This window comes from Peromyscus eremicus, chromosome X (genome assembly GCF_949786415.1).
Source record: "Peromyscus eremicus chromosome X, PerEre_H2_v1, whole genome shotgun sequence".
Taxonomy (NCBI): domain Eukaryota; kingdom Metazoa; phylum Chordata; class Mammalia; order Rodentia; family Cricetidae; genus Peromyscus; species Peromyscus eremicus.
In genome coordinates this window covers 100,279,182-100,306,324 of record NC_081439.1, presented here as the reverse complement: position 1 = coordinate 100,306,324, position 27,143 = coordinate 100,279,182, and the positions used below count along the sequence as shown (strand labels likewise).

Sequence of the window (27,143 nt, the reverse complement as noted above, 5' to 3'; positions counted from 1 at the left end):
GTTTATATAATTCACTATATGGATGATATTTTATTGGCTGCTGAAGGCAAAAAAACTTGTTTTTGATACCTTTTCTAAATTACAAGAGGTTCGTAGCATGGATAATTTACAAATAGCCCCAGGAAAAGTCCAGGTATCCTTTCCCTATCATTATTTAGGTCATAAAATGTTATGCACAGCATACATCCACAAAAGATTACTCGCATATGGATCAGCTATGGCATGCTTAATGATTTCCAAGACTTCCTGGGAGATATTCAAAGACTTCAGCCCACTTTAAAGATTTCAACAGATCAACTTCATCCTTTGTATGATGTCTTAAAGGATGACCCTGATCCTATCTCTCCACAACATTTTGTTCAATTCTAACATGTTAATTTTTGTTTTCCTTATTATGTTACTATTTATTTATCTGTCTATCTATCTATCTATCTATCTATCTATCTATCTATCTATTTATTTATTCATTTTGGATTTTTCAATACAGGGTTTCTTTGTATAGTCCTGGCTGTCTTGGAACTCAATCTGTAGACCAGGCTGGCCTCAAACTCACAGAGATCTGCCTACCTCTGCCTCCCAAGTGCTGGGATTAAAGGCATGTACCACAACAGCTGGCTATAGTTTATTTTATTATTACCCCTTAGAAGCCTGTATGTTTTCCATAGACACACACACACACACACACACACAATTTCTTTATTGATTCACATCATGCAACCCTAATTCTGCTCATTTCCCAGTCCCTCCATATCCTCCCTTCACCCTTGCAGAGTCCCTCCCCCAAAAGAAAATTAAACAAAAAACCAATCTCAACCAAACAAACAAACAAACAAATAAAAATCCCACTTCTTTCCTCTGTCTTTCCTGCCTCTTCAACATCTCTTCATTCATTTTATTGGCACTGGGATCCTTGGTGTGTCCTGCAGTATACCCTTTTGTTCAATCAGCTCCAACTGAAAATGAAAATTGTAATGAGTCATTGGTCTGGTTCAAGGCCTCTGGTTTCTGGTACACCGTCATCACTTGACCCTCACTGAAACTCCTCTCTGATATCCCATGGCTGACCCTAGTCATTGAGATCTGCAGAACCAGTCCTTTCACATGCTCTAGCAGGTCCTAGATGGGGTAGATGTTAGGGTGGGCCAATCCAAGGCCCTGGATATGGACCTGGGTGGTAGTTGAGCTGGTCAGTCCTGGATACTTGAGCTACGCCCCTCAGGTGAGGGGTGGAACCAGTTCTCCTATGTCCATGGCATCAGGGCCATCTCTCTCATGCCTGTGTTGAGAGGTGGAGCCAATTCTCCTAAGTACAGGGGGCCAGCTCTCCATGCCAGAGTTATTGGGGCCAGCTCTCCTGTGAGGGTCAAGGTCAGCACTCTTGCTGCAGTGTCTAGTGAGGGGCAGGGCCAGCTTTCCTAGGGCCAACAAAGGGCAGGGCCAACTCAGCACCACACTTGGATTTCATCATGCATGGCCCCCTATGGTAACATGGCCCACAGACATCAACACAGACCCCAGTTGCAGCAGGTATCCATGTGGCCTAGGTGGCAACACAGGACACAGACTTTAACACAGTCACTGGCTACAGTAGGACATGGACCCAGACATTGTCCTAGGCAGCTACATAGCCTGGATGTCACCAAGGTACAGGAATCCTTACTTCCCTGGGTGACAATCAGGCCATCTACCTCATGCAGCTCCTCACCACCTTCGGTTCTTCTGTTCCACATCTTTCCACAGCACATGAACCATTCTGCTTCTCGTTTTCTCCCATTTTCCACCACACATTTGCTCATTATAACGGCACCCAACCTCTGTCAACTTCTTTAGGTAGCCCAGGTCTTGAGGACCCAGGATGGCCTGTGAGTGCTTTCCACCCACTTGAGTTTTTTTCTAATGACAGACAGAAAGGTAGATATGTCCAGATGGAAGGGTAAGTGACGAGGAACTGGGGGTAGTAGGAGGAAGGGAAACCATAATCAGGGCATATTATTTGACAAAAAAATCTATTTTCATTAAAAGAAAAAAGAAAGAATTGTTATGACCCTCCCCCAAACAAAAAGTAATCACTATCAATACTTTCTGTGCCCACCTTCTCCTTAGATTCCGCATTTGCAGGGTTACTACTGAATCCCTTACTCAAAGGATCAAGTGAGCCTGAATCAAGAAGGCTTAAGTGATCCACTGTTTCACAATTCCCATGTATAGGTAATAGTCATCTGTGCAAGCAATACTCATGATTTTGAAATGCCACTCCTGAAACACAGAACTTGTCATTTTGTTTAAATGGCATTTCCTGAAGAGTGTACATCTATATACTACAAAACCCCAGAAAGCATATGAAATTAAATAACTTGGAAATTCATGATTTTATTGTTAACATGAGTGCTGAATTTTAGTGAAGCTGTACATTGAGTACATGTGTCACCAGATTTGCCTCTAGGTCCTGAACAAAGATTGCACTCTATAGATAGTCGTCCCTATCGATAATGAGAAGGACCTATTCAACACGAGGAGGTGTGCTCTGTACTACTACACGCCTCTGACTTTTCCTCTCTTCTGCTCTCCGATGGACGAACCATGTCTAAAATTAGAGGAAGACAGGATTGGAGTTAGCATTGGCTTCCACCCCAGAGCCAAGAGATAAAAACCACTTTAAGACACATAACACTGACTTTCTATTCAGCTCATAAAAGCAAATACCAGCTGTGTGTCAACTTCTGCAATAGGCCATGGTTTTGTCTTTTTCCAGCAGTATAGACACTTCAGTGGTTTCTTTTCTATTGGATCGAAAGCTTAGATTACAACTTGTTCCAGGTCTTTGATATTAATTCAATATATGGTAACTGGGTAAAGGAAAGTCTTCATTCTGACATTTGACCATCAGCTGTAGAATACCCTCCTCACTAGTGATACATTCCTCTTGTTTGGGCAGAGATTGTAGATCACCAAATGTTAGCACATTTTTAAAGGCCTATGGAGGGGAACAGCTTTCTGTTTGTAAAAGCACTCTTCAGTATGAAGTAATTAATCAACAGAAATAAGTATTGGAGATTTTTAGAAAGAAAATAGCATTCAAGGGTGCCAATGGTATTGTTGGTGCTTGAAATTTCTGGAGAGGGAACAGGTGGTAGGCAGAGAAGGCCTGGACAATGGTTTGACATCACAGCCTCCAGTGTTTGTGAAGGATGACAAATTTAACCTAATGACATACAGGACACCGAAACCTTTGCCATCTCCAGGAGTTCAGCTGAAAGCATGACTTCCACCCATGGTAAATCTGAACAGTATATTCTTTCATGCTATAAAAAGTTCTCCAGGATCAGGATGAAGAATAATATCATTGTTTCACCTGTATTTCCAGAATCCTGTCCAGCACAGAGGGCACACTAGGCCCTGCTGCATCACCAGGACATCTAAAGCCCATCTTTCTTCAAAAGGCAAAGAGTAAGATGGTCCACAACAGTGTGGGGAAAGTAGTCATAAATCAGCTCTTCCTAAATATGGTCTAGCTATGGAAATACAGTCACAGTTACCTGTTAGATGTCACTATCCTCTCAGGCTCCTAGTGAATGAGGGTCCATTGTATTGGGAAGTTCTCAAACTGTACATTTGTGCCTCCATATACTTTATTTCCCTGCCTATTTTGTGGATGTATGGTCTATAGAAGGCCAACCAAAACACCAGAAGCCCTACTTCCATCATGATGCCTCCATGAACTCAAATAAAGCCCCAGTGGCTGACTCATGTGGTCTCATATTAAGTCAGAGTTCCTCCTGTTTGATTCCTAAAGCCTATCTATTACGTTTGTAAGAGGAAAGAGGAAATCAGAAATGAGGCTTTTGGAAAGTCACACTCAAGAGTGTGCAAACAGGAGACCATGGGTGTTTTCTCGTGTGTCTTGTGTCTACCTTCTCTCAGTAGCTGCAGTGCACCAGTCTCTAGAGATGTAGTGTATCATCCTCTCCAGAGCTGCACTGCATCATCCTCTCTAGAGCTGTAGTGCACCAGTCTCTAGAGCTGCAGTGAATCAGTCTCTAGAGCTGTAGTGTATCATCCTGTCTAGAGATGCAGTGCATCAGTCTCTAGAGCTGCAGCACAGCAGTCTCTAGAGTTACAGTGCGTCAGCCTCTCTAGAGGTGCAGTGCATCATCAACTCTAGAGTTGAATTGCAACAGTCTCTAGAACTGCAGTGAATCAGCCTCTTTAGAGATTCAGTGCATCAGCCTCTCTTGCAAAGAATAACGAGGCTACAATCGACAACCCAAGAGAAGTCAGGTAAAGAGAAGGTCTCAAAGAGGGACATGCATGGATCACCCCAGGAAGTGAAAACGGATATGATCTCCTCTGTAAACTGGGTAGGGGGTAGAATGGAGGGGTTGGGAGATAGGAGCATGAGGGATCTGGATGGCCAGGTTGGAATAGGAATGGAAAGGGAGAGCAATGAAAGAGATATCTTGAGAGAGCCATTATGGGTTTAGGGAGAAACCTGGTACTAGGGAAATCCCCAAGAACCCAATGCCTTGTTCAGCCTTGATGCAAGGGGGAGGGGCTTGGTCCTGCCCCAACTGAATATACCAGGTTTGTTGACTCACAATGGAGGCCTTACCCCCTAAGAGGAGTGGATGTGCGAGTTCAGGGAGGAGGTGGGGATGAGAACAGGAGATGGGGAAGGGGGGAACTGTGGTTGGTATGTAAAATGAAAAATAACTTAAATAAAAAAGTGTCTAGGACAAGGCTTCCCAAGACCTGAGGAAGGCTGTAGATTGACTGTTCAATGTCTTTGTTTGGATTTACTGACCTTCACTTTGACTTCAGGAATATTCAAAGCTTGTGCAAGTTCTTTCCTGTGGAAAGAAAACCACAAATGTTTAGCATGCCGTGGTTTGCATGAACTGCAAAGTCATAAATGATTTCTATGCTTTTTTAATATTGCTATCTTCCCTCACCCCCCCATTTAACTTTCATTCTGAGAACTAGTCTTGCTTTTGCAATGGTTTCACCTCTTACAAAAGTTTCTAAACAATACTGATTTTAATTTTAACACACTATGAAAACTAAAAATAAATGCCTAAGTGTATGCTGAGCAAATTATACTAAATTAAAAAACAGCACCAGGGTAAGGGAAAGGGAAACTGAAAGGAGTTGATGGATAGGTACACAGTCCCTGAAAAGATGAGGAGACTACTGGTGAGGAGGTCACCCAACAAAGTGTAAATCCTTAACACTGGTGAACTTTACACTAGTGAGTATTTTGGCACACTATACTCATGTCTCTATATTTTACAGAAATTAAAGTATGACTCGAAATGAGTGGTGTTGACTATGTATACTTGTTTGGGGCCAACACTACACGCTAATACTGACTTTTACCCCTACACAAGGCACCCTCCTGTACCCACCTCCTAGGGAGAAGACAACAGTGGCTTAGGGAGGGATGACAGGAAACCAGGGCCTGGATGAACAAAAGGGCACCTCAACCTGTGACAACAGGGAGGTTGGGGATAGCTCCTGGTGCAAGACACATACCTGGCAAGCGCATCTGGGTACTGGGTTTCTTTGAACAATTTTTCCATTTCCTCAACCTGCCCCAGTGTGAACTTCAATGTGGTTCGCCGCCGCCTTCGTGATGAACGGCGCCTCGGAATCCTAATCACAGCCTCGGCTGAGGGCCTTGGCACCTCCTGGTCCCTACTGCTCTCCTCAGAGCCTATTTGGCTTTCACGGACATGGCGGACCCCGTTATTTAGTTCCATTACACAGCCCGCGTCACCTCCACCAGGGTTGCCACCCACTATCGCCAAGGCAGCCTCTAAGGTGGAGACCTCAGCTATCTCCTCACCATTCTCATTCCTCACAATGTATATATATTGCCATTGGACCTTGCGGGCCATGACTAGTAGTGGGCCGAAGCCACAGAGAGAAGTGGGGCCCCAGGAATGTCCAACCTCAAGGCCTATTGTTTGGTCAGTCTCTACTACCAATGAGGCGTCAAGAGAAGGCCTGAGGAAAGGGTGACGTCAACGTGTCTTTCTGCACATGCTCCACACTTCTCCATGTTCCTCAAGGTTGACGTCAACACGCTCCTCACCAGATGGGTGCTATAGGCTTTTCCCTCCCTGACTGACTGCTCTGGGCTTTTTGACCTCTTGCTGAGGTAGGTGGTATTTGCTTTGTTGCACAAATGGTGGGTGTGGCCCAAAAGATGAGGAACAAGGGAGCCATTGTGAACAGGGTAGTAAAAGGTCGTGTGAAGTTAAACCTTGCTTCCAGGGCATGCGTGTAGAATGAGTTTTAGCTTGCATCTGCGCGCATGTGCATGCTGCCTGTTCCTCCTAGGTTATAGAGATGACACTGGAGGATGAATTGTGTAGCACTGCAAGATAATTGGGGAATAGAGTATGGGAGAAAGGTGGGAACACACACTGACCACAAGACCCTTGAGTGAACATGTAGAAAATTTCTGTGAACCTCACCCTCCACCTACCAGTTACTGCTCAGAGAATGGGCTTAGAACTAAGTGGACATGATCAGATTAGTGGCTGCTAGTTCAAGAGTGCCTGTTAGTACATTGAATGCTAGCTAGCCATTCTTCTTCAAGCTCAACATCAAGATCTTGGGACTGGATGTGAATATAATTCTAGTTAATGGCACTGTTGAAAACCAAACAAAAGACACTCTCTCCCCTTAAAAACTTATCTTCTTGACAAATTATTACCTCAGATTATAATAATTTTATAATCTCTGTTAAATTCCACATATAATATATGCCTCGGTTCTTATCACTGAGGATGTTGATGCGGCCCTTACTTCTGTTGGATTGAAGGTAAATACATAAATATTCTGTTAGTGTTTAAAACAATATTTTGTACATGACATATTTCATATGACACCTTTTCAGAAAAATAATAGGTTCCTAAGTTAGCCACTGTCAGATGTGGGGGAGGGTCAGTCCCTCTCTTCCTGACAGATTCCCAGAAGTAAAGAAAAATTTGCCTTTTATTGGAATACAAATTGTTCCTGAAAAGTTACAAAGAGGAGGTTCTTTTAGTTATTTGGATATAAAATAGATCTACAAAAAATTCGACCCCAAAAGGTGCAAATGAGGTGATATTGATTATAGACTTTTAATGACTTTCAAAGTTTATTTGGAGACATTTCTGTGAACTGTGGTTGGAGTAAAAAATGATGAACTAGCCAGGTGGTGGTGGCGCACGCCTTTAATCCCAGCACCCGGGAGGCAGAGCCACGCGGATCTCTGTGAGTTCAAGGCCAGCCTGGGCTACCAAGTGAGTTCCAGGAAAGGCACAAAGCTACACAGAGAACCCTGTCTCGAAAAAAAAATGATGAACTGAGTAATTGTTCAAAACCTTAGAAGGTCACAATGACTTAAATAGTCCAAGAGAATTATCAGGTGAAGCTGAGAGAGGATTGGCCTTGGTGGAAAAGACAGTGTAGGAAGGACAGTTGAATTGTGTGTATCCAAAGCTTGATTGCATTTTGGTTATTTTACCCTGTAAGCGTTCTCCTACGGGAATTTTAATGCAGAGGGAAGATAGTATATTGGAATGGATATTTCTGCCAAATAAACAGAGTAAAAGTTAAAACTTAGGTGGAGAAGATCTCTGAGTTGATTTTAAAGGAAAATTGAGACTTTGTCAATTAGCAGGAATAGACCCAGCAGAAATTGTAGTACTTTTAGCTGAGGATGACACTGAGAAGTTATGGGCAGAAAGTGAACCTTGGCAAAGAGTTTGCAGTAATTTTTATGAGAGATTAACACTAACTATCCAAAAAGTGATCAAATTTAACCTTTTAAGAGAGCTGATAGGATTCTGCCTCACATTGTATGGGAAACACCCATATCTCGACCCTGTACATTTTACACAGATGCAAACAAACAAGGAAAGGAAGGTCACTAATCAGGAAATTTAAGTAAAGTGGTTCAAAGTCCTTATAATTCAGCTCAAATATAGGAAATTTATGCTATTCTGTTGGTATTAATAGATGTTTTGGAACCTCTCAGCATCGTTACTGACTCTCAGTATGCTGAAAGAGTGGTATTACATATTGAGACTGCAGAATTTATCCCTGATGAGTCAGAATTAACTTCACTATGTATTCAGTTACAAGATATAATCAGGAATACAAAGCATCCCTTATACATACCTCACATCTGATCTCATATGTGTCTACCAGGCTCACTAGCACAAGGTAATGATGAGATTGATAAATTATTGATAGGAAATGTGGTGGAGGCCTCAGAATTTCATGAAAAACATCATGTCAATATTAAAAGGTCTGAAAAAGGGTTTTTCCATAACCTGGCAACAAGCCAAGGAAATTGTAAGGAAATGTCCTACTTGTTCTTTTTACAATCAGACTCTATTACCAGCAGGATGTAACCCAAAAGTTACTCAGAGGAATGAAATCTGGCAGATGGATGTGTTTCACTTTGCAGAATTTGGATAATTGAAATATGTAAATCACGCCATTGATCTTTTTCAGGATTTCAATGGGCAACTGCTCTGAGTTCTGAAAAAGCTGATTCTGTAATCATGAATTTGCTAGAAGTTACCGGCACTATGGATGTACCAGAATAAATTAAAACTGACAATGCTCCAGCTGAAAAAATGAAACATTTTTTTTGTTTATGACAATATAAAGCATATTACAGGTATACCACATAATCCTCCAGAGAAAGCAGTAGTAAAAAGATCAAACCAAACTCTAAAGGATATGCTAAATAAACAGAAAGGGGTAACAAAATCCCCCAGAAATAGATTACTACACAGTGTTGTGCTCTGACCTCCACAAGTGCTGAAGTATGTGCGTGTCCTCTAATTGGAAATGCATGATGATATCAAAGAAAATAAAAAACAATAACAAAAAACTGGTGGGAATTTCAGGTGAAGTTCTTTTTTCCTTAGTTCTAAATATAGCTAAAATTTGTCTGCAGTGTTAAAAGTCTGAGGCTTAGCAAGATGAGGGAGGTACTGTAATGAATGGAGAAAGGGAACCTAAAGACACATTCATTGATTTCTCTCTGATTGTGGATATGGTGCCACCAGCTGTTTCCCACCATGATAGATAGATGCACATTTGAACTCTGAGACAGAACACACTCTTGTCTCCCCTAAGTTGCTTTTACATAGTATTTTATCACAGCATAAGAGAGCAACTGAGGGGTGGAGTGACTTGGGTGGGGAGGAGTGACTGATGAGGACTTATTGATGGGGGAAGTGATTGATGGGGGTGAGTGACTGATGGGGAGTGGCTGATGGGGGAGTGACTGGTGGGGAGTGACTGATGGGGAGTGACTGATGGTGAGTGACTGATGGGGAGTGATTGATGGAAGAAATGACTTATGGGGGGAGTGACTGATGGGGAGTGACTGGTGGGGAGAGTGACTGATGGAGGAGTGATTGATGGAAGAATTGACTGATGGGAGAGTGACTGATGGTGAGTGACTGATGGAGGAGTGATTGATAGAAGAAATGACTTATGGGGGAGTGACTGATGGGGGAAGTGACTAATGGGGAGTGACTGATGGGGGGAGTGACTGATGGGGAGTGACTGATGGGGAGTGACTGATGGGGGGAGTGACTGATGGGGAGTGACTGATGGGGAGTGACTGATAGGGGAGTGATTGAAGGAAGAAATGACTTATGGGGGGAGTGCCTGATGGGGGGAGTGACAGATGGGGAGTGACTGCTGGGGAGTGACTGATGGGGGAGTGACTGATGGGGAGTGACTGATGGGGAAGTGATTGAAGGAAGGGATGACTTATGGAGGGAGTGACTGATGGAGGTGACTGATGGGGAGTGATTGATGGGGGAGTGACTGATGGGGAAGTGACTGATGGGGAGTGACTGATAGGGGAGTGACTGAAGGAAGAAATGACTTATGGAGGGAGTGACTGATAGGGGGAGTGACTGAAGGGGAGTGCCTGATGCGGGGAGTGACTGATGGGGAGTGACTGATGGGGGAGTGGTTGATGGAAGAAATGACTATAGGGGGAGTGACTGATGGAGCAGTGACTAATTGGGAATGACTTATGGGGGGAGTGACTGCTGGGGAGTGACTTATGGGGGGAGTGACTGATGGGGAGTGACTGATGGGGAGTGACTGAGACAGCTTTAGTTGAGATTTTTTAAATTTTCCTTTAAGCTCCTACTTGTGTATGTAAGTGCATGAGCCATGTGTGTGGGTCAGAAGATAACTTGGAGGAGTTGTTTCTCTCCTTCCACTGCATCCAGGGATTGAACCCAGGCTGACAGACATTAGCAGCAAGTACCTTTACCATCTGAGTCATCTTGCTGGCCCTGACAATACCTATTTATGCAGGTTGTTTGTTAATGGGCATTTCCTAGTGTTATATATGTTCTCGTTCCCATATATTTAGGCCTTGAAATGCATAGCTGTTTGAAGATTCAGAAATAGTAGTGTTTGGTTTAGGTCTTCTAGACACATAAAAACCACAAGAGCTAGTCAGCACAGCTTGATGTTAAACTTAGTAAACAATTAGATTTCAGATTTTGGTGTATTCATGTCTCTAATATTCAAATCTTTGTCTTTTGGTTAGTCTGCCTAATCATACTTTTCAAAGAACCAACTTCTACTTACATTGATTCTTTATTGTTATTTTTGTTCTCATTTAAATAATTCCTGCGTTGATCTTGATTTCTTTTCATCTCCTGATTTGGGGTTTGGCTTATCCTTCATTTTTGAGGGCTCTCATATGTATCATTTATTTGCACTCTCTCTGGCTTTTTTGTTGTTGTGTTTTGGGACAGGGTTTCTCTGTGTAACAGCCCTGGCTGTCTGGGAAGTCACTTTGTAGACCAGGCTGACCTCCAACTCACAGAGATCCCTCTGTGTCTGCCTCCTGGGTGTCGGAATTAAAAGGGTGTGCCACCACCTCCGGTAGTTTCATTCCAGTATGATCATGTAAACTACAAGGAATTGTTTTCCTGTAATTGTTTAGACTTGCTTTGTCTCAGAATATGTGATGTATTTTGAAGAAAGTTCCATGGGAATAATGTATATTCTGCAGTGTTTGGATGGACTAGTCTATAGATGTCTGTTAAGTCTATTTGATCTATAATATCATTTAATTTGCATATTTTTGTTTATTTTTTGTGTAGGGAGACATATCAATTGGAGAGAGTTGGGTAATAAAGTCACCCACTAGTATTGGGCTAGAGTTAATCAGGCTTGAATCTAATATTATTTGTTAGGAAATCAGGTGCACTTGCTTGAGGCATACTTTTAGAATCATAAAATCCTCTTACATTCCCTTAGTCAGTATGAAGTGACTCTCTTTATATTTTCTCACTAGTTTTGGTTAGAAGTCTGTTTCATCAGCTATGGGAATAGTGGCATCTGCTTGTTTCCTAGGTCTATTTACTTAGATCTTATTCCATTCTTTCCCTCTAGGGTGACATCTGCCTTTGTAGTGACATCTGTTTCTTGGGGGCATCAAGTAGATGTTTCCTGTCATTTGATGCAATCTACTAGTCTGTGCCCTTTTTTCCAAAGATTTATTTTTGTTTTCAATTGTGTGCGCCCATGTCTATATGTAGGTCTGTGCATGTGATTGCAGGTGTTCAAAGAGCCCAGTGGTGTGGGAGCCCCTGTAGTTTGGTTGTGGAATTGAGGCCATTAGTATTCAGTTATTGTTGAAAAGTGGGTGTTAATTACTGCCATTTGTTGATTTTGAAGATTTTTTTTTCTTTTCCCCTCTTGCTTAACTATTATCCTAGTGTGGTTTAATCTTTGCTGTGGATTTGTGGAGGAATTTGTTTTTCTCTTCAGTCTAAAAGATTCCTGTAAGTATTTTCTATGGAGCTAGCTTAGTGCTCATGCATTCCTTTAGTCTGTTTTTTTTTTTAATCATGGAAAGTGTGTATTTTCCTTTCAGTTACCACAGACAGTTTTGCTAGCTATAGTCATCTGGGTTGGCAGTTGAGTCAGAATTGAAATGCATCTGCCCGGGTCTCCTCACTGTAAAGTTGCAGCGGAATAATCTGCTGCCATACTGCCAGTCTTCCTTTTGGGACATGGTGTGTCTGGCTGCTGCTGAGATGCTGTCTTTGTTCTGTGTCTTTAGTGTTCTAATTGTGAGGAGGCCCAATTCTTTCCTAGTCTGTCTCTTGGTGTTCTAAGCACTTCACATCTGGATTGACCTCTCTTTTTCCAGTGCTGAGAAATTTTCTGTTATGAGGTTTTTTAAAAACATGTTTTGCATCTTTAGAACTTGATTCTTCTCCTTCTTCTCTGCTGTCGTCATGGATCTCTCAGGGTGTTGTATGTCTTGGAGTCCCACTGATGCCTTCTTTGTCTTGTTTGGATTGTTCTAGCAACTTAACTGCATTGAATTTCTCAACCATGTTTACATTTTCCCAGAAAGCATTTTGTGATTAACTTTATTCTGTATGTCTTTTCCTTCTTGTTCTTTGCTTCTGATTCTTAACTATTTATTGCTGATTTAAGTTTGTACTTTCTCTGCCATTTTAGAATTGAAGCAGCATGATATAACACACTTTTTATTAGTAGTGAGCTGGTTCATTCATGTAGACTTCTTGCCCTCCCCTCCAGTGCCAGGAATCATACCCAGGCCCTTGTGTGTGCTAGGCACATGCTCTCCCACTGGACCCCAGCCTCAGCCTATGGGTTCTGAACCCTAGTGAGGTACTGTGGGTCTTGTGTGGATAATGTATCCTGGGAGGGATTCTGATTGTTTTCTTTATTTTTTTCTTCTGTATAGTGCTTAGAATTGGACCCAGGAGCTCAAGTATGTAACATACAGTTTATAACTGAGCTATATTCCCACTCTAGCCTAGGAAATCTGAGCCTTTGTGTTTCTATGCAGGAATTGTTTGGGGAGTGGGGTGATAATGGCTGAATCATTGAGCTCCAAGAATTACTATGAAGAGAAAGAAAAATGGTTCTTTTAAAAGCATTTTTATTTTATTTATGTGTCTATGTGTGTCTTTATGAGTGTGTGCCATGTGTGTGCAGGTACCTGCAGAGTCTAGAGAGCATGGATTCTGTGGAGTATAGGCGGTTGTGTGCTGGCATTTGAACTTGCAGCATTTGGAAGAGCAGCATGCACTCTTAACTGCTCAGCCAACTCTCCAGTTTTACTTTTTTATTTGTTTGTTTTTTATTTTTATTTTGCAATACAACTCAGTTCCACATATCAGCCACGGATTCCCTTGTTCTCCCCGCTCCCATCCCCTTCACCTCCCCCGCAGCCCACCCCCCATTCCCACCTCCTCCAGGGCAAAGCCTCCTCCCAGGACTGAGATCAATCTGGTAGACTCACTCTGGTGATGGGATGACCAAACACCCTAATTGTCGTGCTAGAAACCTCATCCAACTACTGAGGGATCTGGATGCAGAGATCCATGGCTAGGCCCCGGGTGGATCTCTGGGAGTCCAGTTAGCGAGAATGAGGAGGGTTTTTATGAGCGAGAATTGTTTTGTTTTTTGAGACGTGGCTTCTCTGTGCAGTCCTGTACAACTCACTATAGACCAGGCTGGCCATGAACTCACAGATTTCTGCCTGCATTTGCCTCCCAAGTGATGGGATTAAAGGTGTGCACCACCAACTCTGGCCAGTCCTGATTTTTAAATGTATTTTTATTTTTGCATTTATTGTTTTGGTGGAGGACACTGCAATGCTTGTATGGGAGTGAGAGGACAACGTCTACTCTGTTCTCTTTCTCACTGGAGCTGGGACTAGGAGTGTCTTAACCACTGAGCCAGCTGTCTCACCAGCCAAGAAGAGTTTTTAAGGTTACAGTATGAAGTGATGCTAAGTTTTCAGGTGAGGAAAAAGCACCAATAGCATTTAGAAGAGGATGGACTTTCTTTGTTAATTCAGATTTTAGTGTTTAGCTTGTAAACTTTCTTTGTCCTGAAAAATATAAGAAGTAGCTATGGAGCCCCTAAAGTCAGAGAGAACATGATGTTTTAAATTGGGATATATAGACAGCTTGGTTGCTTCAGCAAGAATTTCTGAGCAACAAGTTCCTGAAATTCCCAGGGACAGTATACTGAAGAATTGTATCACAGAGCAGTAGCCTGCTTGCGGTCTCTTGCCCGCCATTTGTTGATCGTGGAAGAGCTAGGAATTCATCAGTCTTGTAGTCACTAGGCTCTTGATGCTCCTCTTCCTTAGCTTCTGTGAGCTGGTTCACCCTGACTTTTGGCTGTTGTCCAAATATCCAGAGAGGTGTCACAAGTGACACTCCCATGTTGGTGGTAACCAACAGCTGTCTATTTGGACTTTTAAGACCCACTCCACAGGAGGAAAATCATCCCTCATCCTAGAATCCTAGACAACATCCCAGGTCTAGTGAGGTTATGTATCTTAGAAGAGAATTTACAATTGCCACGATGATAGACTGGAATAATTCAAACCGCATAATTAATCTTATCCTTACATAAGTGTGACTACCACCCCTAATCAGAGAACCCTCTGTCTACAGCAAACAGAGACCATCAGAGAAGCCACAACTGGACAGGATGCAGAGAACAATGGCTCATGGGGAGCACAGCCCCAATGCCTACATCTACATCACAGTTCCTGCATCTATGACTCAGGAAAGGCAGGGGAAGAGGGGAGCTGAAAGATTTTAAGAGCCTCAATACCAGGATGTCTGCTGTGAAACAGTCACTCACAGAACTGGCAGCATAAATGAGATGTGAACATTGGCCATATCAACAGACAAGATGATGGAGAGATGGTAAAGTCTCCATGGAAGGAGAGACACTTTGTACTGGGATTTTAGGCCTGGGCTTTATTTTGTTCCCAGACAGAGAACTGTGGGCAGCTAGTGACTACAGAGAGAGGGGGAATTGACCTCTCCCAGGGATGAGCCCTCTCAGTGGTTAGTCAAGGCAAAGGAGCAGCCCTGAAATCACATACACACAAACAACTAAAGCAGACTCAGCAGGCCATATTCACACATTTATTCATACATATATGTCTATACGTAGGAAGAATAATTGACAAGAGGCAATTAATGTGAGAGTAGTGGGGGAAGGCTTGGGAGGAGTTGGAAGGAGGAGACGGGAGAAATTGAGGGAGGAGAGATTTTATCACTCCATTTCTTTATTTGAGTTGGCTTTAGTTGGCTTTCTGCTTCTGCAATAAAACACAGGAACTAAAGCAAACTGGGGAGGAAAGGGTTTATTTCCTCTCAAAGCTTACAGTCTATCATTGAGAGAAGTCAGGGTAGGAACTGGAGGCAGGAACTGAGGCAGAGGCTGTGTAGAGATGTTGCTTACCGGCTTGCTCCTCTTGGCTTCTTCAGCCTGCTTTCTAATACACTCCAGGATGACCTGCTCTGGGGTGGCTCCACCCACAGTGGGAGGGACCCTTCCATATCAATCATTAATCAAGAAAACGCTCCTCAGAATGGCTTACAGGATGGAGCCATTTTCCAATGGAGATTCCCTCTTTCCAGATGCATCTAGCTTCTGTCTACTTGACAAAATGCAACAGACATTTTGTCCACTGGAAAGAGAAAACAAAAACGAAAACAATTTAAAAAGAAACAAACAAAAATGGTTCTCTCAAGTTCTATGGTTGGTATGAAATCCCAGGTATGGTCAGAACCAGCTCTGTCTGGATAAACACCATCTCCCTAGAGATTTTCAATGTCCCTCTTGCCCATGTGTGGTACAACATGGTGAGGGTGAGGATGAAAACACTATGATGGAGGACAGGAGAATTTATGGGTCAATGTAAACACCACTTGACAAACTCCCATGACATAAAAGGCTACTGATGCTCACTCAGTGATGTCCCCCCCACAGAAGGAGACCTTGTCATTTTCTTTAAATGGTGTTTCATTGATAACTGTCATACATAATATAGTAATGCAGAAGACACATGAAGAAAGCAAACTGAGAATCTATTTATTTCAAATACAGGTTCTTAAGAAAGAAAGATGTAACAACAGGTGGGCGGAAGGCAAAAATGCATGTGCAAGTGGATCCTGGTCAAGGCGGGCACACTGGGTCTCCTGCACAATCTTTAGATTGAGGTGGAGCGGGTCCCAGGAGGAGCACTGCTAAGTCCTGGCAGATTCTTCCTTCACCAGATCCGTTCTCTCCTCTTCCTGAACCATCTCTGCAATGAGAGGGAAGAGGGATTTGTTCAGTAGGGTAATCAGGATATAATCAGAGAAAACATCGTGTGACATTAGCTGCTCTCTATAATTTAGATTGCACAGAAGATCCTGCTGTCTCACTACTCTAATGCTGTGTGGGGCTGAGGGGCTGGAACAGAGTCCAGTGCTTATCTAGAATGTGGAAGGCCCTGGTTTCCACCCCAGTACTGCAGAACTCCCTGGACTAATGTCCAAACGTCGCATGCCCTTCCCCCCTCCTCACAGTAATTCACTATTGAGGAAGTCAGCAGGATTTTCAGGCAGATGCACCAGCGTGCTTCAGATAATTACAAAGCTGGGTGTCCTTATCTGTGTGGCCTAACCAGATGTTTCAAAACAGCAGAGGGACCGGGCATTTGGACTCTATGCTTTCCCATTCCCATCAGTCTCTGTTTAACCAAGCTTACATCAACATTGTCAGTGCTGGGTTCTGCCTGTCCTATCCACACACCCATATTACTCCTGTAATGATAGAATCTATGCTTACTTTGCAGTATTTCAAACAGTTTAGGATCATGGAACCCCTAGCTACACTAATTTGAATCCTTTATTGGTCATAACCCCAGGACTACTCCACAGAGAAAACCTACCCTAAGGATGCCAACATTAAAGTAATGGAATGCACTTGTATATAGATATTGATATAAATACTGAATGTAAAAAAAGACATAAAGAAGTAGGAACATGACTTGCACCTAGTATGGTGGAAGAAAAGTCTATAATAGATTTGTGGGAGAGCATAACCAAATGCGGGGACATCTGGGAGAGTCCAGAGTGGATGTGACCAGACTGAGCCATGTGAGGAGAGGAGGAGGGAGGGGGATACAAATGTATCAACATTATAAACAAAGGCAGTGTGGTACCTGAATTATCCCAACCACACCTCAGGCTTGCCCCGCTAAACATTTCTACCTGTTCCACCTAAATACTACATGAGAATAGCTCCACTCCCAGTTTATAGAGCTCCCACTCCCTTTTGGAAGCCTAGGACAGCAAGGCAGGGGTCTTGCAGGCTGGAATGCGTGGGTGGCTTTAGTTCTGGAGGGCAAAATGGAGGCAGACAAAATGGCTCAGCAGATGAACATGCCTGCCAGCCAGCCAGAGGAGATGATTTTGAGCCCAGGACCCACATCCTGGAAGGAGAGAACCAAGTTCTTCCAGCTGTCCTTCTACCTCCAAATGTGAGACACAGCTCCTCTCGTCCCCCCACACACTCATGCCAAGACAAAATAAAACTTCAAAATGTAATCTGAACTTTTCAGTAAATGAAGACAAGAAGGACAGCTGAGAGCAAGCCAGAGGCCTCTCTGTACCAGCTTGTTCCCTATGAAGGGACTGGAAGCCACACAAGGTGCTTACCCTTCCTCAGCACTGGATCGTGATTTCTCTGGAAAAGGTGTTCCAACTCCTGCAGCTGTAGCCCTGTCACAGAGGCAGCTGCAGGACCCCAGTGCTGGCACAGGCTGCATTTTGGGCACGGTAACTGGAATGGACTGTGCACTGGGCGTCAGAACTGACACAGGCTGGACATGGGGTCCTGTAATGGCACAGGCTGCTCATTGGGTGACATTGTATTTGGTATATACTGAACACTGGGTACTGTAATTGGTATGGCTGTACACAACCCACCTGGAATGGCATAGGGTGTGTAATAGGAACTGCCGTAGATGGTGTGCTAGATAACTTAACTGGCATATGCTGTACATTGGACATAGTAACTGGCATAGACTATACATGAGGAAGAGAAACAGGCATAGGCTGTATCTGGACCTCAGTGATTGACACAGGCTGTACCTGGAGCACAGTAACAGTTATAGGGTCCTTACATTGGGCACAGTGATTGGCATAGGCTGTACTTGAGGCATAGTAACAGGCATAGGCTGTACTTGAGGCACATTAACAGGCACAGGCTGTACCTGGCACACAGTAACAGGCACAGGCTATACACCAGGCACTGTTACTGACATACACTGTACTCAGGGCACCAGATGTGACATATGCTGTACACAGGTCACAAAGCTGCACAGCCTCAGTACCCCCTATGCTCTCAGGAACTGGCTTCTGACGTGGACGCTCATTCTCCTGGCTATTGGGACTGGCACTCTCTCGGTCATCCATGAGGCCTGAAGGTACAGCAGCAGAAGGACCTTCTCCAGTCTTCCCTGTTTTTCTGTTCTACTCCTCTCCATTCTGCTGTTGGGGCTCCCGATGCAGGGTGGTCCCTTCCACTCTCTTCCTCGTTTCTTCCCTCTTCATATGGGGAGAGCATCGGTGTCTCAGCACCTGAAAATAGAAAACAGAAAGAAGAGGCGACAGGGACCAGAGTGGTGCAAAGTCGCTATGACATCAAGGCAGGTGAAGCCCTCAGTGCCCCATGCCTCTCCATTCACCTCTGAGGAACAACATCTCCTCACGGACATGGCCAACCCACCACTCCTAGCATGCACTGACCTTTCCATTTTTCCTGGTCAGGTCCCTCAAGAGGCAGGTGTTGACGTTTCCATGTTCCCTGACAGGAATGCTATCAAAGTCGCTTGAGGTTTGCCTTCCTTTGTGTCTCTTGACTTTCTGAGGGGAAGACCCATACACTTCTGCAGGATAACTACTCCACCAGGAAGGCTACTTTCTCTTCTCTACCTTAACGACCTAACATCCAGGTTATTTTAACCAATCAGAAGCCTTCCTTCCTGGCTTCCTGGGATGATTGACAGTTGCTATGGACTGAGCCACTGAGGTCCAAAACCAACAGCATTTTGGAGCTTCAGTAAGCAGGATGTGTTTACAGGGATGGTGTGGCCCTTGGGCAAGTAGAGTGTAGAAGGAACCTTCCAAGTGGCGTCTCAACTGAGTGCCCAGTTCTTGGGGAATTATCTTCCTAGGAAATGGGGATGATCAACTATGGGAACAAATCTGCAGTGAGTAAGGAAAAAAAAACCAATAATTCTGAGGTCTTGTGGAAATGTGTGGACCATATCTCTTGGTCTAGCACTCCACATTGGGTCCCTGGTACTTGGCAGAGAACGGTTATTAAGTGAATGTGTTTATCTGGGAGGTTCTTCTTTAAGATTTCACAGAAAATGAAGTTAGAGCCTGTCATGCTTCCATGCTCTGCCTTTCCAGGAGCTGGGCAGGGTTGCAGGGCCTGCTGACCGCTCAGCAGACAGATCAGAGGGCTCATCTTCACCAGGGCTGCTGGGGAGGAGTTGAGTAGTACTGTTCAGCCTTCATGGCTGCTTGCAAAAGCTGTGAGAATTGTCATACCTGTGCTGAGGTTCTTCACCTTTCTCTTGAACACACACACACACACACACACACACACACACACACACACACTCACACACACACTTCCAATTTCTTAGAATAAAGGTTCAAGAGCAGGCCTTTATTTAATCCCTGGTCCCCATCCCAGAATAGTCAGCAAAGCAGCCCCTTCACTGGCATGTAGCTAGACTGAGCCCACGGCAGTCACCTTTTTCCAAATCGTTCTGGTCACTCTGAGACGAGAAGGACACTAAAGAAGTAGCATATGACCAGACAATTCCTCTTTTGTGTGGGAATATTTGGGAGCCCTGGTGCCTGAGTAGGAGTTTTCCTTCTATCAAAAGACTTGCCTCACAGTTCTAGTTACTCCCTCACCAATAAATCTGCACATAGACATTTCTTGCCCCTCCTCTTTGCTCATGTGACCTCCATGGTTGAGGTTGCCCTGTTGGTTCTCACTGTCCTCCAGGTTTACAGCTCCTTCCTAGACCCTGCCACCTTCTTAGGCTGCTCCCTCCTGTTCAGGGTGGGGACCGCTGTCCTACTCATAGTCCTCCAGATGACAGTAGAAGTTGTCGTTGTAATTGTGTAGGTGTTCCATGGCTGCTACTCCTCAGAAGCCTAGTGACCAACACCATCCCTGAGGTCTTTGGCAGGAGCCTTACTCTGGAAGCTTTCAGAAGGTTGCTGCTACAAAGTTTCAGGCCCTCCTCTGCTATTGGCTTTCTGTGTGCTTCCTACATTAGTGGGTGGGTCTCTGAAGTGAGAATGGGCTGGGGCGTGGCCTAACCATGGGATGGGGGATGGACATTGATTCTTAATTTTAGAAGACCTGCACAGATCTGGCTGCCTGACCTGGCCCATGCTTTTGGACCTCACAGAACACCTTGGGAATGGGGCTATGGGAGATTGCAGGCTGATTTTAGCATGGAGAGTGGGGAAGGGGGGAAAAACTCACAAGGAGCACATGAGGCTTAGGTGAAGACTGGAGAATTTCTCAACATCCCAGACTCCACATTTCTGAGTCTCTATGACACCTTAAATGAACAGACGAGGGTGAGACCATATGCTCCCTGAGCTGGAATGGAAGAAATGAGACAGAAACCTCCCTCTGTCCTGGATGGATGGATTCTCCTCTCCCTCTGAAGCATCAGGACTCTGGCCAGTGTGGCTCCTAGTGCCCTGGATGTCCATGGAAAGGGTGCAAACCACACATCATGTACCCCTTCCTCCCACTGTCAAAGTTTCCATCTGGGTCTAGGGTGGGACTTACTGGAGCGTGGGTGGGAACAGCCATGACTAGAAACACAGTGTCCTCTGCTGGAGACTTGCCCCACCTGACTTTATAAATAATTGTTCCACAGAAGTGGAGTGAGTTGACAAGGCCATGATGAGGGTACAGAGAACCATATGGGGTCAGCATGAAGCAGCATAGCACCTGGAAATCTTCCTCCCTTGGCAAGGCACAGGGACCACAGCTTGCCAGTGTCACCTCCTGCCATAAATGCCATTTCTGGAATAGGCTACTATGATTCAAATACTTATACCTACATTTTAGTAACCTGAAAAACAATGGAACCAACATACTGAGAATCCACCTCTTTATTGCTGAGATAATTGCAGGGAAGAAAAGGATGTCATGGCCATCACAGGTGGCCGAGACATTGGGGGCAGGGCCAGGTTCCAGGTCATCTGGCTTTGGAAAGAGGTGGCACACATGAGCTGCTCCAAAATCTTCAGGGATCGTTGTTCTGGGGATCAGGTGGTGCATCAATCAGCATTGATAGTGTAGTGCTTCTCCTGAAAAAGGCTCTCCTGGTCCTAAACCAATCCTACAAGCAGAAGAAAGGGTTGCTTTAGTACACTGTACTGTACCACCACTGAAGAACACATCCTTTAACCATGTATACTGGATCAATTGTACTAGCATTTTAGAACATATATGGAACCCATCCCTGGGTCAGTGTGTGCTAGGTATGTGCTCCAGGACAGAGCTACTCCCCTAGCAAAGCTCCACATTTCTTATTGCCCAGAAACTTCAAACGATCTAACCCCAAGAACGTTTGAAGACTTACCTCAAGTGTGTACTGATTGTTCAGAATGCTGGAAGCAACAGGTTTCATTCTCATTGAAACAGTGAAAACACCCCCATGAAACCGCTGAGGACATTTACCCCCACACCCAGTCCTTCTGCTATGGAACAGACTCAGAATATTGTCTATTCTCTCAATCAATTGATATTTTTAATGCATTCTTTCAGGAAAGGATGCAGATCTAGCTCATGGGTTGTTCCTGGTCCTTGCTGTGTGTTGAAAAGTATCAAAAACAGTTCTCTTGGAACCCTGGAGTACTATCTCAAGGCCCAAAGCTGTCTGTAAAAGGCTCCATGGTGATAGCCTTTTGTGAGTTTCCAGAATGCACATTTTATGAGACAAAGGGCACTTTTTCCTGATCTATGCTTCCTCCCTAGCCTCCTAGCATAGTGTGTATAGGCCTTTTCCCTCGTGGGCATGTGGTCTGGAAAAGTCAGGGCTGATTGTAATGGTGAGCAGAGTTCACATACATAACCAACAAAAGATTGGTAAAAGGGTTATGGGCCGTTTGAAGTTCCTGGTCCCAGTATTGATTCAGAACTAAGCCAGGCATGGGACATTTACAGACTAGATCAAGAAGTCTGAGAAAAGGTTTTCTGAGACACACAGAGTGAAAGAATTGAAGGTGAGCAAGAACATGGTCTCTTCACTTAAGTGAGGCACCCGGGCTGCACAGCCTTCAGAAGGTCATGGAGAACACACTATGTTCACCGAGGGTCAGACAAAGCATCTTGGCATCATAGGTTTCAGGTGTCCAGGTTGGCATTTCCTGCCTGAGAAAATGGAGGTGTTTCGTCATCTTGAGTCTAGCCTGGCTGTGGACTGGTCTGGCATCCTTGGGATGCAACATCAGGTCCCAATTTGGTGCTATACCTCTCTTCTAGACAGCACCATCAGAAGATGTGGAGCCCTTCCAAAACATTAATTTTTTTAAAATACTGACCTGCACATCTTCTTCTTGCACATCCATAGATCTTGCAAGAGCCTTCCTGAAGTGAAAAGATTCCAACATTTAGGCGTTTTGGTGGAAATAACCTGTATAAGGACATGTCCTGATTGCTTTTAAATGTATGTGTCCACACTTGTGTGTACACACATGTACATACACACACACACACACACACACACACACACACACACACAAACACGAGCACACACACACAGTATTCCTCATACCTACTTTGAGACTTACATTAGTAACAGGTTTTTTTCAGGGACCAAAATTAAGGGTAATCCCCCAAATGCAGGTATGTGGTCTATGTACTTAACATGTAAAGCTTCATTAAGAGAAGCTCCACGATGAAAAGTATTAGTCAAATTTTAATCTGAGGTGGAATCCCTCCTGCATTTTCCCAGCCACACCTCAGGATTCTCACTCATACTTACAGAGACTTATTTAGAACAAGCATTGTCTAAATTTCCCACTCACGCGCCAATTAAAGAGGCAACAAAACACAATCTTTCCAGTTGGACTAGGGCACATCTGCTTACTCCAGAATCCAATTTCTGCTGGAGGGTCCAGACATGGTGGCTTTGTTTCTAGAGGAAATCGGGGTTCAGGGAGCACCAAAGGACAGCCTGGATGCACTACCTGAAAACCAGGCGCCTAGCAGGCCTTCTGCTTACCTTACTTGAAAGCTGGGGAAGCGATTCTCTTCGAAAAGACGCTCCAGGTCCTGCAGCTGAGACTGGGTGAATCTGGTTTGGCTCTGGAAAAACAAGTTGTCCCCAGCCTGGAGACTGTTGGTGCCCTCAGGCATTGCTGCCTCTTGCTGAGGCTGCTGTTTAACACTGGTGTCATGGCCACCTTCTGACTGGATTCCCTTGTCCATGGGGCCAGAACTGACATCATCAGCGTGTTTTCCTTTCCTTTCTTCTTCTTCGTTTTCTCCCTCCTCTACCACTCCTGTGGCTTCCTGAGTAAGACCGGACTGAGCAAGCTCTTCTTGAGCAGGCTTCCTTGGGGCAAGTTCGCCCAGAGCAAGTTCGCCCCGATCAAGCTCACCCTGAGCAATTTTGCTCTGTAAAAGCCCTTTCTTGCCTTCTTCCTCTCCAGCCTTCAGGACCACTGCATTCCCACCTGCCAGAGAGAAAAACATAAAGATAAAGATCTGAGCATCGTGGCCCATGGATCATTGGAAAGCCTGGAGAGGGCCCACAGGCAGAGCTGGGTAATCGAAGTGCCTGGCCACTGGCCTTTCCACCAAATTTGCTTCCCGGACTTCGCTCAAGTGGAGTCAGAACCATTTTACTGACCATGCTGTTGTTCCTGGTCTTCATTAGCTCCTAGACACAGCATCCTGGTGAAAATGTGGCAGCAGCCCTGGCGAGACTCCATGCCAGGAATCTTTCAATCAGACCCGAGTTCCGAAGACTTAAAAGCAGTGTCCTCACAGTCTGACGCCAGAGGTACAGCTGTGACTCTTAACCCGGAAGGGTTGTATTCTGGAGACTCTACGTAATTACAATGTGTCCAATCACACATTCTGGCCTGCACAGGCTCAGTGACTGTGGGCTTGTCCTCTGAGGTGCCTAGCCTGAAGCACTTTAGGGCTACAAAGAGCAGGGAGTACTTTAAAAACTGCAATGAGTGTGTGTGCGGTGGGGGTGCGGAACCTGTGGCTCTGGTTTGCTGCTTAGCTGACACCTCTAGTTTTGGGTAATGCTAGACTGTCCAAATTTAGTCACAGAGAGTAACAAAAAGACCTTTTCAAACTCAGCAGGCCCTTGAGCCCAGCTAAATCACTTTATTAAATTATGCAAATGTCCTTCAAACAAAATGCCCCAATCTTGGTTGTGCTGTCTTGAAGAGCCCCGTATGATGGCAAATATGTGGGTAGGTCAGGGCACGATCCTCCTGAGAGACTGTGCTCCCAACAGGGCTGAATTCCACCGTTGTTCACAAGCTCATTCTGATGGAGACCTTTCTCTACCTAGCTGTGCTTGACCAAGGTCCTAGGGTGACCCAGATACCTGAGGGCATCAAAGATCAGCCCTGGGTACTGGCTCCCAACCTGTCTCACAGCTGTGAAGGTGAAAGGCAGGAGGAGTAAGCAATTCTGGATTCAAGCTCTACAAAGAATCATTGCAGGAAGGGGCAGAACTGAGGAAAAGTTAGAGAGACTCCCCAGAGTAGGTGACATTCCCAAAATTTAAAAGAGCCACTGAGCTCTGTCACTTCGTGCTTTTGTTTTTAATAGGATCATGGCAGAGTCTGGACAATGGCTGAGGTAATTGTTAGGAGATGGGTTAGTTCTCTGGGATAGCATAGGCTGAGACCCTGGAGGGCCCACAGTCCACATGGTCTAGCCCACACCAAGGAGATAATCATGCTCTGTTCACATATTGCCCACCTAGTCAAGGGTGGCTGAACCCCCTCCCACCACAGGCCCCTTTATCCATGCCTGACTAGGGCTTTGTGAATTGTGGACCTTGACTGTCTGGTCACCATTAGCCACTGCATGGTCTTGTGTCCTCTGACATTTCAGCTGTCCCAGGTGCTTTTAATTATCCTCAGCTCTCTTTCTTCTCAGTCACCAAGAAGCAGCTGCAACTGTCCTTCCTCTTCTCCTTATTTCCTGGGTCGTTGTGAAAGGCTTCCCTGAAACACCGAAATGGGAGGCTTTCTTAGACACAGACTTTACTCACTCTCACAACTAGCTGCTGGAGAAGCTAGGCTATTTTAGGAGACAATAGTACCATGGGTGCTTTCCTGAAGGACTTGGTGGCCTGGTTGGACTGCTCACACTAGACGGGAGCCCTGTCTTTACCAGTGTGAGACAGATTGACTGTCCTACTGATCACAGAAACTCTTTGTGTCTCATCTTTAGTGTTCCTGGCTTGGCTGTTTCAAACCAACCCTCCTATTAGCCCTACCATCCCTGCAACATATGCGAGCAACTTAGAAATTTAAACATGAGTGCTTTTTCCTTACTAAGGACAGAGACCTAGCTCTTGCATCCATACCAACCCCAGATTCTGAGATAAATTTCTCAAGACGCTGTTTCCAGGGTTAGTGTGAAGCAGGTAAGCAATCATGCGTTCAGGGTGCCCCAGAGACTGTTCATTTTTTCCCCTTTCTACAGAGCTCACAGGACACTGGGTGTATTCTTTTATTTCTGGCAGTTTGCTCCAAGGGCTTAGCAAAGAGTGATGGGCAGGGATTTCCTCTCTGTGGGTTGATTCAGCACCCTAAAAGATGGATGCTTGCTGTGTAACCCAGAGGAGCTGTGGAGTACACTATGGGAATAGCTAACACAGGTAAACACCAAGGCCTGCTCTGCTCCAAGCTGTTATCTATGTGAGTCTGGAAACCAGCACCCATCTCTGCCTTTACCCTTGATGCTCTTGACTCTGCTGTCCCCATCTTGGACCTGGGGAAGGGACTCTACTCTGCTGACTCCTTAGGATGTCTGCTGCTCGCCTGCTGCGATCTAGTAGCCCAATCTTACATATCACTGCATTGACAGGAAACCTGTACCCATAAGCAGCTTTTGCTGTAGAACAGCAGTGAATCATGAGCCCAATTACTGCTCTGGGTGATTTTCTTTTAAGTTGTCTTCTGTGAGGGACTCTCCAGGATTGAAATGCATTACTGAAATCTTGTGGCTCCTTCTGGTTTAGTTACATGCTCAATGCTTTAGGTGAGTGAGTCTCAACATTCCTAATGCTGTGGCCCTTTACTATAGTTGCCCATGCTGTGGTGACACCAACCATTTTTGTTGTTAATTCCTAATTGTGATTTTGCTACTGTTATGAGTCATAATTTAATATCTTTGTTTTCCAATGGTCTTAGTTAAGGTCTGTCGACCCCAAAGTTAAAAGTGGCTGCATTACCCAAGTTGAGAACCACTGCTTCAGTTTAAGGCATGTGATTGTGGAGCTTCTACACCATTTTCCCATGGGAATCTGCTCATCATAGTTATTAGATGGGAAACCTATCTGCACACAGATTTTCCTGAGGGATTTCTTGGTGAGCATGCACAACTCCACACAGGTGCATTCACAGTCACAACATTCACATGCAGAAACATCTGTAGCCAAAGACCCCCCATCCCATTGTCTATTCCCGTAGATTGAGGCTAATCTGCAGATTGTAAGAGTAGTTCTAGAAATATGGAAAGCAAAAAAGGAAAGTGGTCCAAATCGTTTCCTAAAGCTAGTTACTGCTGGGAAAGGAAACACAAATGAATTCTAAATCTTTTATTGATGAGCACAATTTAAAAAAAAATCTTGGATCACTGCTTAACTAAAACCCAAGACAATATTAAGTTTACCTTGAAGAGTGTTGAGATAATTCAAATGAGCAATTTTAGAAGCAATTTATCAGCTCTAAGAAGAAACATAATTGTGGGATCAGGATCTATACCTGGTGCATGCGGGGGCTTTGTGGAGGTCATTACCTATGATGGGACACCTTGCACAGCCTTGGTACAGAGGGGAGGGGCTTGGTCCTGCCTCAACTGAATGTACCAGGCTCTGCTGAATCCCCATGGGAGCCTTATCTCTTTTGAGGTGGAGATAGGGAGGTAGGTTGCTGGGGGGAATGCTGGGGGAATTGTGAGGAAAGATGAGAAGGAGATCTGTGGTTGGTATGTAAAAT

The 27,143-nt window shown here is 44.6% G+C and overlaps 1 long non-coding RNA gene across 1 annotated transcript; it reads right to left on the bottom strand.

The window, feature by feature from the left end:
• Nucleotides 1-2,350: 2,350 nt before the first annotated feature.
• LOC131899354 (uncharacterized) lies at nt 2,351-5,683 on the bottom strand. Its single transcript, XR_009376079.1, has 3 exons — nt 5,530-5,683; nt 4,802-4,847; nt 2,351-2,584 (listed from the first exon to the last, which is right to left on the bottom strand). It is a non-coding gene; the product is annotated as an uncharacterized LOC131899354 (long non-coding RNA).
• Between the last annotated feature and the right edge of the window lie 21,460 nt (nt 5,684-27,143).